Here is a 5,299-nt window from a genome sequence, read left to right on the forward strand (position 1 = left end):
ATGTTATCAAACCTAGAGGTCCTACAGGATTGGGAAGATTTCTGATGCCTCCCTTACTGTGATTAATATCATCCTCTCCTGTTTTGTGTACCTTTTTAATAGTTATTTTTAATTGTGATTGTTTTTATGTATTTTAAATTAAGTACTATATGCTGCCCAGAGTTACTTTCATGTGAGTATACAGTATAAATATAAATAAATGAATTGGTCATGTTTCTGTTATCTTCAGGTCCATTGGTCAGAGATTTTGGGCCTGTAACTCAGGCTTGAAGAAAAAAAATGAAGTGGACTCACTATGGACACCAAGCAAGGGCTTTTTCAATGGCAGGTGAGCTGCTGACAGATAGTCCTGATGCAGATTGAGCTAACTATTCAGTGACCATTGTTTGCAATTCATTTTGAGTCACTCACATCTGCTCAGAATGACACACTACATTCCTTTCACATCCTGTCCAATTTATGGGGGCACCACCGATCAGAGTTTATAAGATCAGAGGCAATTGCTATAACCACAGGAAGTAGACAAGAGGGGACTAGTTAAAATCTAATAGGGTCTAACTGGATGGGTCCAGGAAGTAGTCATTGCGCTTTTCAGTGAGAGAGATAGATTACCAGCTTGAAGGTGGCAAGACTCCGTCCTTGAACTCTGGAGCTTTGAATAATTATTACTCAGTTGCAAATCTTCCTTTCTTAGGCAAGATGCTTTAAAGTAAACAGTACTGACTATTTAGCTGCAAGCATGTTTAAAAGAAGTCAATTAGCTAGAATATTTTCACCCTGTCTTTTTCCTGAATATAGTTCTTTTTTTGCTGGGACAGAGATATGAAGTGCTACCATGAAGGTTTTTCTGGATCTCTGAACAGCCTTTGATATTACTGATCACAAGATATTGAAGGCACATCTTCATGGACTGAGAATTGGAGGCATTACATTTACAAGACTCTATTCCTATCTGGGGAGACATCACAATAAAGTACAGTAGTAGCAGGAGATTTCTGTTCAGTCCCAAACCTCTTTAATTGGGAGGGCATGTTCCTTAATAAAATACAGGACACTTTCTGAATATCTGATTTTGAAAACCATGCATCCATAGTCCTCCCATCTTATCTAGGTTAAGCTTAAGGTTGTTGGTTTCATCTGGTACCACCTCCAGGCAACTTTTGAGCACATGTTCCTGATTCAGATGGAAAAGAGTATCGTGGGTATACTCATGACACTATACATTGTCTCCAGTTGATCATTCTCAATTACTTTAGTAACTCTTTTAACATGTCTGGTTGTTTATTTAACATTGTTGTTCTTTTCTTTTAACCCTCCTGGACTTTGTGAGGCGGAATGGAATTGAAAAACAACAACAACACGTTGACTTGTCTACAGTTCTCAGTTCCCTACAATTGGCCAAATCATTTTGATACCTGAGGAAATGGACAAAACAGCACTCTTCCTTGTCTATATACAGAAGCTGATCAGAAGCAATTCAGCCATGTTTCAATGTACACAATGGGAGAACTTCTAGCACCAAACTTGCAGAAAGCAAGCCATTTTAAGGGATTCAGGGAAATTATATGAATCTTCCATCTGATCACTCTGCCTCTAATATTTATCTCATTTCCCTCACAGCGTCTATTGCCTGATACAGCCGTCTCATTCAGCTGCATGGTAGGCCCTACCTGATAATAGTATTTTCCTACTTTACAGGACCGTAATAAGCATTACAGAGACAGCACCCGTTAAAAGTTTTTCTAACAGTCCGAAAAGCTCAACTCAGCTGCTAAGTATATGATTTCATGCTTCCTTCAGTTCTCTGCCTGAGAGAATCCCTTTCGAAGCCACCTCCTCTAGGGCCTCAGTGCCATCAGGTCAGCATCACCAGCCACATCACTGGGATTAGAGAGCCAAAAGTGACGATAATTCTCTTCCACAAGCAGCAGCTCCCAAGCCACCCCATAACCCCAATTCCCTGCTGAGATAACAAGCCCCTTTTAAGCAGCCAGGCCTTTTCTTTATTGCTTCCCCTATCAGATTACAGGCATGCTGTATATGTGTGTGTTGAGGGGGAAAGGATGCTATTTTTAGAAGTCTGTTTTCTAAAAATAGTTCAGAGATGTTTACAATTGCGTCACAAGAGGTAATTTTATCCCCTGTTTGGCCCCATAGGCCCCCCCTTTTCCCACCCCCTCCCCCAGAAGGGTTTATTATAAAAGAAGGAGAGACAGAGGATGTCGGGTCAGCAAGTTCAGACCCAGCCAGACAGCAAAGAGGTAAGAGATCCTTGGACTGAAGACAGGGGGGTGGTAGTGATGGTAACACTTCGCCCCCCAAAAAATAAGGGTTTTTATTTATTATGGGTGGGTAATTTACATCATTATTATTTCAAAAGCCAAGAACTATAAGAAATTCAACTACTTTAGGTGTTGGTTTTCTTGGCTCTTAATAACAGGATTTAGCCAGGGGATGACAATCATTCTAGGTTCTGCCCTACTCAGAGATGGAGTCTGTAGCTCCAAGCAATTCTGTCTCAGCTGGTCCACCCAGTGGCCAGCAGAAACATTGAAATGATAGGATTCATTACCTATCGTTCAGCACCTTGGAAGGAAGGTCATAATTTGAATCCAATGACCACCAAGTCTACAAATCGTAATCCATAGAAGGATTAGATATTGCCTTCCTATTTATACATCAGGAAGGGGATTCGGCTGAATCAACACAAACTATCACTTGGGTGGGCCAGGCTGCTGCTGCTGATGCTGTGGGAAATATTTTTAGCCACAGTTAATTTTTGAAATGGGAAATTTTGTGGCTTAATTATGTCAGGAAGTAACATCTTTTGTTCTTTTTCCTAATCACAGTTAGGCTCCCCATGATCACTTAAATGTAAAGATGTGCTTTATTGCCTTTTCAAATGTTGCAGAGCTGGCTTTTGGATTAAAAACAATTGTACTGCTGAGCCACAGCATAGATTAATGCTGCTCTTGAATGGTGGATTGTCTCATCAGTAGGTGCTCCCTTTATCTAGGATTTCTACATACTGTATATTCCTTGTAAGAAAAACTCTTTCCCACACCTCTCAGGAGTTCAGTGTTCTTTCCCAAACTGCCAAAGTAGCCCCTTGTTTTGAATTTTGATGTAATTCTGAAGTATGAATCTGATTGAAGCTTCCTCCCACCTCCAATAACCTAAAACATCTAAGCAGAGAGAATCTTAGAAATATGACAATTGCTTATTCCCTTAAGAGATTGATGCTCACTAACTGCTGCTGAAAATGTAGTGTTGGTATCAACACAATATAGTAATAACTTGAAATTAATTAAAAAAAACAAACAGTAACTATGCTGAAAAAACAATCAATACAGAAGAATTATACAGAAACTGTTTATATTAAATCCTGAAAAAGTAAGGCCAAATGCTAAAACGCCCCTTGGGAAGTTGTGTTTAATGTATGTATAGCTGATTGTAGGGTGTACAGTGTACAGTTACCGTTTAGCATGCTCCTGTTTGGGTATCAATCTTTTTTTCATAACTGTCCATTCCTTTATCTTGAATTTCTAATCATCCTCCCCCCAACATCAACATATCCCAAACCAACGGTACTACTCTATAATGCAGAGTTATTTCATGTATAAACACAGAGATTGAATTTTCAATTAGCTAAGGACAAGCAAGGAGAAGTATTAACTGGACAGACAGACAGACACATACACACAAGCAGAACAATGTGTTCATTACAAATACTGCTCACCTGCTGCTGGCATTTATCCCTTGAGGCAGAGGGTTTCATTGATTAACAATGAACATTGCACTTCAGTAGTTTTAATAGTAGCCATAATATTTATTTGTAGCAGTGCACTTTTCAACAAGGTACATAACAGCAAACCAATTCAAAGACAATTAAAACATGAGAATATCAACAGCTACCAGTAAATACAGATCATTGCTCTGTACAATTACAAAAGGATAACAGCATTACAATCACCAAAACAACAAGACCAGTTAAACATGAAATTTCATATCCTATCAAAACTGCTAATAAAAGAACTGAAATAAAGAATCTAAGTGGAGTAATTTTACAAGGGGCTTTATTAACCTGTTGTGTTGGGATTGTAATGTCTGGAATCACCTCCAGTATCCCAAGCTACAAATTTCCTAGTAGTAATCTCAGTACACCTACAAGTCAACAGGGTGGAGAAGGCTCACACAATCTCTATGAACCTAATTCTAGCAGGATTTAAAACCGATAATTTGGTTTTGCCATAGGGGAAATTAAATGAAGGCGAAATAGTATATTCAATTTGAATCAGTTGTAAATGATGCTAAATCTTTCTCTTGACATGGTTCTGAATAAAATGAGTATATTTAACTAATAATTTGGAGAACATCTGTCCATCACAATGGGTGATTTACAGTCTATATTCTTCTTGACTGCAAAATTGTTCCCACTCAAACTGATTTAAATTCTGCTTCATATCCCTTTCAATGTTCATCACACTAGCAAAAAGTTTGTCTGTGTTAAGGGGGAGCTAGGAGAAGCACACTAATCATGACCTCTCCCCTCTGTTACTCTGGGTGTAAAGGTCAGCCCAGTATACTAGAGAATCTGCAATCTGTAGGGCTTCTCTGTGTGAATCAGAATGCTAGAAAATCAGGATCTTTATGACACTGGAAGTCTTTTACTCTTCTACATGTGTTGAGCAAAGCCAGGGTTCGGGGTGGATAGCTACCACCTGTTCTGCTTGTCTACTGTTGCTGATTTTCCAAGAATAACAGAATAAAAGAGTTGGAAGGGACTTTGGAGGTCTTCTAGTCCAACTCCCTGCTGAAATGGTTGTCCATTTGTCGTCTTAAAAACCTCCAGTGTTGGAGCACCCACAACTTCTGGAAGCAAGTTGTTCCACTGATTAATTGTTCTAACTGTTAGGAAAATTTAGGTTAGGTTAAACATTAAAAAAATGTTAGGTCTCTCTTTGATTAGTTTCCATCCATTGCTTCTTGTCCTGCCTTCAGGTGCTTTGGAAAATAAATTGACCCCTTCTTCTTTGTGGCAACCCCTTAGTCATTGGACACTGCTATCATGTCACCCCAGTCCTTCTTTTCATTAAACTAGACATACCCAATTCCTGCAACCATTTTTCATATGTTTTAGCCTGCAGTTCCCTATTCAATTCTGTTAATCTTCTCTACGCTCTTTCAGGAGGCAACTTTTTATCATCTTTCCAGAAGAGCTTGATGGATAATCTTTGTTAACCTGGCACTACCCAGATGTGTTGGACTACAGTTGCAATCCTCCCTAACTAGTGATCAT

Source organism: Pituophis catenifer, unplaced genomic scaffold (genome assembly GCF_029215685.1).
Source record: "Pituophis catenifer annectens isolate HBS135680 unplaced genomic scaffold, rPitCat1.0.hap2 SCAF_1, whole genome shotgun sequence".
Classification (NCBI taxonomy): Eukaryota; Metazoa; Chordata; class Lepidosauria; order Squamata; family Colubridae; genus Pituophis; species Pituophis catenifer.